Consider the following 9164-nt stretch of genomic DNA (forward strand, 5'->3'; position numbering starts at 1 on the left):
TCTTAATTTATATTTTTATTTTTATTTTTATCTTTATTTTTATTTTTATTTTTATTTTTTCTTTATAAATGTCTTCCAATATAAGGATGGTCGGTCTTCTCTTCAAATGTGCACTCTGGGAATGGCCTGTAACTGCTAGACCACCACTCCCTACACATTTCCAAGAGGGTTCCAGACAGTCCTTAGTTGGCAAATGATTCAAAATCTATGCACTCATTCAACCCTGCAGGGGCCAATGTTCTTAATTGGAATATCCATAGGGCTTCTTTCTCGCACAACTTGCGGTACCTGTCACCCCCACGAATGGTGGTCTTCACATGTTGAACCCCTGTCATAGTTAACCCATCTATCTTACCTTGATGAACATTAGAAAAGTGTTGAGACACACTATGGTTAAAATATTGTTTGAGAATATTTAGTCTGTGTTCTCTAAACCTAGTTTTAATTGAACGAGTAGTGCGACCTACGTACTGCAGGCCACAAGGGCACTGCAGCACGTAGACGCAGTATGTGGTATCACAATTGATAAATTCACGTATCTCGAATTTCTCTTTTGTAGTGTTGGATTCAATATTCTGGACCCTATTGGATATAAACCCGCATGTAATACAGCGGTTTTTTCCGCATTTATAGCAACCTAGTATAGGGGTTGTTAACCATGAATTACCAACGGAACCTACTGCTTTGATTTCCTTTTTTCTTTTCAACATACTAGGCGCTAGTAAGTTTTTTAGATTCTTATTTTTCTTAAATATAATTCTAGGGGTCTCTGTGATTGCTGATTGTAATATGGAATCCTGTTGTAAGATTTTAAAATTATTTTTTAATACTTTCTTAATTTCGTGTGATTGACTGTTGTATTTCGACAGATAACATATTTTAATTACATCACCCTTATTATTAGTATCAGATATATGGGGTTTCTCCTTTAAACTTATTAAGTGTTCCCTGTCTGTCTTCTCTATTTTTGTGTGAGCTGTTTTCACTAGGGCTTTGGGATAGCCTCTATCCATGAAGTCCTTAGCCATATTATCTGCTTGAGTTCTATAGTCCCTTACTGAGGAACAATTCCTACGTAATCGACTAAATTGACTAAACGGCACATTTTTTAACCAAGGCTTATAATGGTTACTGGAATAATGTAAAAAATTATTTGTATCAACAGATTTTTTATAATTTTTTGTAATAATCTGTCCGCCCTCAGAGGAGATAGTGAGATCCAAAAAATTAATAGTGTCCCTACTAAATAGATGTGTAAACTTCAAATTATATTCGTTATCATTAAGGTGAGTGACAAAATTATGTGCAGAAATCTCGTCCCCATCCCAAATAAAAAATAAATCATCAATATAACGGCCACGTTGTTGGAACGCGAATATTATCTGTCAGAGGCTTATAACCAATTATCTGATGTTAATTTTTATGAAAAAATTCTACGCGATCCTACATTGAATTTTCAAATACAACTTCGAAGATTGCTGGATGAGGCCCTCAGAGATGAAGTGATTTCCAAGGATGAATATAAATTTTTGTTTATAGAGCACCCTGTCACACCGATTTTTTATCACATTCCTAAAATTCACAAGTCCCTCACTGCACCTCCTGGTCGACCTATTATTTCTGGTATAGGGTCCCTCACCTCTAATTTATCACAATATATTGATTATTTTTTACAGAGTTTTGTTGTCTCTTTGAGATCCCACATCCGAGATACAACTGGATTATTGAATTCCATTGATAAATTGGAATGGAAATCTAACTATGCATTTATATCATTGGATGTTCAGGCGTTATATACGCATATACCACATAAGAAAGGAGTACAATCTGTGGATCAATGCCTGAGTAGAGATGTTGGCTTTCCGAGAAACCTCAAAAAATTTATTCTTGCTTCTATCACATTTATTTTAGAGCACAATTACTTTTTATTTGAGGGTGAATATTTTCTTCAAACATTAGGGACGGCCATGGGTACTAGGTTCGCGCCTAGTTTTGCTAATATTTATATGGGTATGTTCGAGGAACAATTTATATGGGGGGGCCCATACGGCGCGAACCTAGTATTCTATGGCCGTTATATTGATGATTTATTATTTTTTATTTGGGATGGGGACGAGATTTCTGCACATAATTTTGTCACTCACCTTAATGATAACGAATATAATTTGAAGTTTACACATCTATTTAGTAGGGACACTATTAATTTTTTGGATCTCACTATCTCCTCTGAGGGCGGACAGATTATTACAAAAAATTATAAAAAATCTGTTGATACAAATAATTTTTTACATTATTCCAGTAACCATTATAAGCCTTGGTTAAAAAATGTGCCGTTTAGTCAATTTAGTCGATTACGTAGGAATTGTTCCTCAGTAAGGGACTATAGAACTCAAGCAGATAATATGGCTAAGGACTTCATGGATAGAGGCTATCCCAAAGCCCTAGTGAAAACAGCTCACACAAAAATAGAGAAGACAGACAGGGAACACTTAATAAGTTTAAAGGAGAAACCCCATATATCTGATACTAATAATAAGGGTGATGTAATTAAAATATGTTATCTGTCGAAATACAACAGTCAATCACACGAAATTAAGAAAGTATTAAAAAATAATTTTAAAATCTTACAACAGGATTCCATATTACAATCAGCAATCACAGAGACCCCTAGAATTATATTTAAGAAAAATAAGAATCTAAAAAACTTACTAGCGCCTAGTATGTTGAAAAGAAAAAAGGAAATCAAAGCAGTAGGTTCCGTTGGTAATTCATGGTTAACAACCCCTATACTAGGTTGCTATAAATGCGGAAAAAACCGCTGTATTACATGCGGGTTTATATCCAATAGGGTCCAGAATATTGAATCCAACACTACAAAAGAGAAATTCGAGATACGTGAATTTATCAATTGTGATACCACATACTGCGTCTACGTGCTGCAGTGCCCTTGTGGCCTGCAGTACGTAGGTCGCACTACTCGTTCAATTAAAACTAGGTTTAGAGAACACAGACTAAATATTCTCAAACAATATTTTAACCATAGTGTGTCTCAACACTTTTCTAATGTTCATCAAGGTAAGATAGATGGGTTAACTATGACAGGGGTTCAACATGTGAAGACCACCATTCGTGGGGGTGACAGGTACCGCAAGTTGTGCGAGAAAGAAGCCCTATGGATATTCCAATTAAGAACATTGGCCCCTGCAGGGTTGAATGAGTGCATAGATTTTGAATCATTTGCCAACTAAGGACTGTCTGGAACCCTCTTGGAAATGTGTAGGGAGTGGTGGTCTAGCAGTTACAGGCCATTCCCAGAGTGCACATTTGAAGAGAAGACCGACCATCCTTATATTGGAAGACATTTATAAAGAAAAAATAAAAATAAAAATAAAAATAAAGATAAAAATAAAAATAAAAATATAAATTAAGATATAATAATTAGACAGTATGTGTTGAGCTTGTTTTAAAATAAGTAGAGTGTTTAGTCTGTATTAGAGTAAAAAAACATCTCTGTTTCATCATATAAATGTAAACTTATAGAATATGGGTATAAGAATGCTCCCTTAAATTTGGGGTCATAGAAGCATTATCATCTGTATTATTAAAAACGAAGAAATTTATCTAGAAGTAAAACAGTCTGGAGGTAGATTATTAGTTTACCATAGTTAGACTAACTAGTTTAATTAGTTCGAGGTCCGGACGAAATAAGACTTAATGTGATGTGATAAGATTGCCCCATATTTTATGTGTATATATTTTTTGGTGTGCAGGCAAATATAATATATGCATTTTTATAGTGTACGCAATAAAGATTGTATTTGACTAAAGGATGAAACATTGACAGATGGAATAGTTGCTTGAGATCCTCCATATAGTTATATTGTTTACCATCTCTATATATGCATATAAAAATGTAACATTCTATCAAGTAGCTACATAGCCTGGAGGTAGAGTCTTGGTTTACTATAGCTAGAGTACCCAGTTCGATTCCCGAATGACTTATATACATATATTTTTATTATTTTTTATTTTTTATTATTGTTTTTTTTTTTTATTATTATTTTTTTCTTGTTTATATATATTCTCTTTTTTATATATTTTACTATTACCATGATTATGATGAATTATTGAACAAAAATAGGATATTTTACTATGCTTAGAGATAATATTTATGTGATTGTATATTGATTATTATCCTGCTATTTCTGAAAGATGTGTTTATAGACAGACGGGCAGATGAAAGGTTAATGTGAATCTTTTAATTAAAGAACAGGTGAGCTAAGAGGTGGATCAGGAGGTGGATCTTAGACAGGTGTTACTATTTTAGGTGGATGATTGCACCAATTGAATTGAGGCTGCTATATATAAAAAGGGCTCTATTGTCTAAAAATCATTACTCTATGAGGAAGCTTCAATTAGAAGCGAAACGCGTCAGAGAAGGAGCCCTGTGTGACCTAACGGACGTTTGACAGTAGGTCTTATTGATATACAACACTGCCTGAGACCGATAAGTGGGAGACGGGAGGACGCGCTATATGCGGCGGCTTGAGGACGGGAGCAGAATCATCTCACCAGCGCCTGCAGTGCGCAAAGCTCCGGGAGCCGGATACAACCTCCATCCCCTAATGCGAAGTAAGGTGTGTGTGATGACCTGACACAGCAGAAGACGGAGTACATCATTCACGGACAGTGATAACCGGGAGTTCTACATAGGTGCTTGCTGTGCACCAAACCCCAGGTGACATTTATCTTCTCCGTGCTGTTTGGAGATTTCTCCTTATATAAAAGGACCATTTACAACTGATATAGTGGTTCGATTTACCTACTTGATACACACCTAATCTCATTTCTATGAGCATAACTAATGGGACTGCTTCATGTTGAAAATACCAAATAAAGGACACTGTCAACGTATGAATATTGATTAGTCATATATGGTCACAATTAATTATATGATCCACCTCTTATGCTTAATTAGTAAAGTATAGTATTTATGTGTATGCGCATACATAACTATTTATTTTTATGTTTATTTGTTTATAATTTATTTTACGGATATTAAATCTATTTCAATCATTAATTAAGTGTTCTCAAGTCATGTTACCTTTAATTTAATAGCGCAAGAGGTTAACTAGAATCTTTTTTGCTACACCTGGTTTTAATCAGGTGTGATTACGTTGGCCACTTCCACAGGCCATTTTACCTTGTTTGCGGCTATTTAAATTGTATGAGTTGTAAGAGAATTATTTATTTATTTATACATTATTTATAATTGTTGATAGCGCCTGACATCAATACTAGTATTTAGGTTGCACCAATGAAACCTAAATTTGGACTTCTAATATACAAAAATAAAGTGCTGCTTTGGTTTTGTACATTACATTGTCTGTACATATAGGGGTCTATTCATGAAGCAGTGAAAAGAGTGGAGAAGTGAGCCTGTGGAGAAGTTGCCCATGGCAACCAATCAGCTGCTTCATAAAATTGTATAGTATGCAAATTATAATGATACTTCAATGCTGATTGGTTACTACGGGCAACTTCTCCACTGGCTCACTTCTCCACTCTTATCACTGCTTCATGAATAGACCCCTAAGAGACAGAAGATAAACAACACCATCATTTGCTACACACGAGACACCAATTTCCTTTCCAACGCTAGATGCTAATCAGCAGAGGCATGCAACCTCTGTCTATTCAGCTGTTTTGAACTACAAATTCCAGCAAGCCTTTGCACTACTTGACTGGTAGACATCTTAATACCTGCTTTTGGCTGGTAGGGCATGCTGGGACCTATAGTTCCACAACAGCTGGAGAGTTAAAGGTAGCCAAATCTTGTTATATATCTTGTGTGCGTTTAAATGTAGTTTTTATTCTTATAGAATTATGTCCATGGCATTGTCTTTGGAGTATTTTTATATTTCCTAAAAGAGCAGAAAATTTAAATCAGTAATATCTATTAATGGAAATGACGACACTTCATAAAATGATCCAAACTTGAAATAAAATGAATGGAATACGCAACACAAAGGGCTGTGAGAAAGAATACATGTCTAACCTGTTAGATCCATCCAGGAGTCACAGTACATCTAGGGCAATATGCTGCATTATAAAGTTTTCGCAAAGTTATTTAAACATTAAAGTCGGACAAGACGTGAACACTTTGTTTCCGACACCGACAGGTAACGCATCTGACAATCCTACAGCTGAGCACATTCTATCCAAAAGTATTTCTTAGACCAAAAAATAACAGGAAGGCAAAATGCTGGAGAGACTTTCCTGCAGGTTACATACAGTAAGTGCCAAATCTCTGGGTTTGTTTTGCAACATTCCCTGCTGAACACCCAGTATGTAAACTTGTATCCGGGGTCCTAAAGGTGCATTTAAAAAAAACTCAGAAGGGTGAAACATTTGTGCAAAATTCCTACCTTATAGTGGTGTCTCCTCTCCTAATCCTTCCTGTAGTTTTATGGAGCGCTGTGATAATCCCTGGGAATTTCAGCAGGGTCTGCGTGAGCCTTAATATCCACAGAGAGACCACACCTCCTGTGAGGACAGTAATGTTCATGTGTACTCATAAGCACGGACAGCAGCTGGCCAGATACAATTCTACAGTGCAGGTTTTTTTTTTGTTAAAGTGCACAATTATTTACAAACGTTTTAGGCACACCTGTTTCTAGGGTGCATGGCCCCCGGTGCTAAAATTGGGGCTGCTATTGATGACGATTATCATCATCATGGAATTTTGCCACGTTAAAGACCCCTAAAATAAATACATTTTAAAACAGTCCTTCCCTCTGCCACCCCTACTCAAATGTGAATCAAGCAAGGGTTACAGCTAATGCAGGCTGAAATAAAAGGGGAAACCTCAGGCGGTTCCTTACCCAGCATAGAAACCTGCGGTATGGGACCTTCCTGTCATAAAGAGACTCAGCCTAAGCCACTCAGCTTTAGCATACTCAGGGTCAGATGTATGAAGTCTGGAAAAGGTATAAGGAAGTGATAAACCAGTGATAAGTGCAAGGTGATAAACGCACCAGCCAATCAGCTCCTAGTTCTAACTATTCATTTACATATTGGAGCTGATTGGCTGGTGCGTTTATCAACTTGCACTTATCACTTCCTTATGCCTTCTCCAGGTTAATACATCTGCCCCTCAGTATGGGACCACTCCCCAGTGGGATCTGACCTGCAAAAAATGCTGCACCTTGTTTGACACAATAATGTGCATCATTTCTTTTTCTAAATTGCTGGTTATGGTGGTGATGTACTTGTATGCACAGGCCTGCTTTATAAGGCACATTGCTTAATTATACATTTTGGATCCCCATTTGTAACCTTGGGGCAGATGTATTAACCTGGAGAAGGCATAAGGAAGTGATAAACCAGTGATAAGTGCAAGGTGATAAAGGCAGAAGCCAATCAGCTCCAATATGTAAATTAACAGTTAGGATCTGATTGGCTGCTGCCTTTATCACCTTGCACATATCACTGGTTTATTATTTCCTTATGCCTTCTCCAGGTTAATACATCTGCCCCCGTTTTTTTGTTCACTAACAAAACATACATTTTTGTCCTCTTAAAGGGATGCGGCCAGGATCTCAACAGTCGGGATACCGACATTCAGAATATCGGCAGCGAATCCTGCCAGATCTCGACGGTAAGTATAAGGGGGGGGGATAGGGTTAGGCAGTAGGGTAATGGTTAGTGTTAGCCTGCGGGGATGGGGGTGGTTAGGGACAGGCTGCAAGGGGAGGGGAAGCAGTTAGGGTTAGACCGCGGGAGAGGTGAGTTAGAAGAAGTAGGGGTAGGGTTTTAATACTTACTGGGATCTAATGGTATTTTGACTGTCGGGGTGCCGCTGTCGTACCCAACCCCTGTTAAATGGTTCTTATCTTATAACTATCAGTACGTTTGATGAAAGGAAATGTAAAATATAAATTGATCAGCCGCACTGTCTTCCTAAATATGTAAAATGATGTACACCATACTTGCCTACTCTCCTGGAATATCAGGAAGACTGTGAACCTTGTGTGACTCTCACGGACTCTGGAAAAGAGCAGGCAAGTCTCCTGGAATTTGTCACTGTTGAATCGCAGCATCATGACCCGCGCCCCCCCCCCATTTTGACAAGGCGGGAATCGCGGTTTGCATAGCAGGGGGCGGTATCATGATGATGTAATAACGCCGTATCTAAGCGTGCGAGCGGGGCCATCGTCCAGGGCACCTGAATTTGGCTTGCATGGTGCCTGGAATGCTTTGAGCATGCACCCTACAACCTGTACATGCGACAGGTACTCCCTGGTGCCATTGGCACAATGTCATGATATCAAGGGGATGTAAGATGATCTTCCGGTCAGTTTCTCCGGAACTATACTTCTGAGGAAACGGCCAGAGTCACAAGTCCGAGAAACGCGCTAAGTGTAACCCCTGCTCATGTGGGCACAAGTATCCTGAAAGCAGCCTTCATCTCTCCCAGTGCCGGTGAAGCTCTGTGCATTTCCGCTTACCACGGGCCAGCATCCAGCAGTCAGTAGGGTCTTCAAACCACTGACCGGAAGATCATCTTACATCCCCAGCTATTCAGCTATTTCTACATGTAACCCTCCCTTCCGCTATTCTTCGGAGAGTGTTCAGATTACTGTATGATTAAATATGAGTGCCTCCACCCAAGCAGTAAGATTCCCGGGCTTGCTTGGGAAAGCCCTACAGGCAATAGTAATTACCCTTAAACAATTAATAAATATTATACCAACCTTTTGTATTTCAGATATATCAAAGACTTCTCCTCTGTACTTCAATATACAGATAAGTAAATATTTTATTAATGCTCCGATACCATAGCCATCTCTAGAATCAACGTTATATCAGTGGAACATTTCATAAGATCAAACAATAGGTTACAATTAAGGACATAGAAATAAATTAATACAATTAATACATTGTTCTTCTTACACAATAAATTACATGCAGATAGGAATGTATTTTAGAACTGGTTCTGACTGATACACTATACCAACCCACCGATTTCCCTAAGTTCTAATTAAAGTACTGACCCTAACACTTTGAGTGGTATCTCATAGTGGTGTTTCCCATTAGTATGATGAAGTAGTCGTTGGTGCACTGTTGGGGCCCTTGAGGTAGATTTATATCAACAGATAGGG

General features: G+C 37.9%; 1 protein-coding gene across 1 annotated transcript in view; it reads right to left on the minus strand.

The window, feature by feature from the left end:
• Nucleotides 1-6503, minus strand: part of LOC134908956 (adhesion G protein-coupled receptor F5-like) — a 306960-nt gene extending 300457 nt beyond the window's left edge. The window contains exon 1 of the mRNA XM_063915240.1: nt 6429-6503. The gene's annotated coding sequence lies outside the window, so the exon portion shown is untranslated. The remainder of the gene's footprint in view (nt 1-6428) is intronic.
• Between the last annotated feature and the right edge of the window lie 2661 nt (nt 6504-9164).

The sequence above is a fragment of the Pseudophryne corroboree genome, chromosome 4, assembly GCF_028390025.1.
Source record: "Pseudophryne corroboree isolate aPseCor3 chromosome 4, aPseCor3.hap2, whole genome shotgun sequence".
NCBI lineage: Eukaryota > Metazoa > Chordata > Amphibia > Anura > Myobatrachidae > Pseudophryne > Pseudophryne corroboree.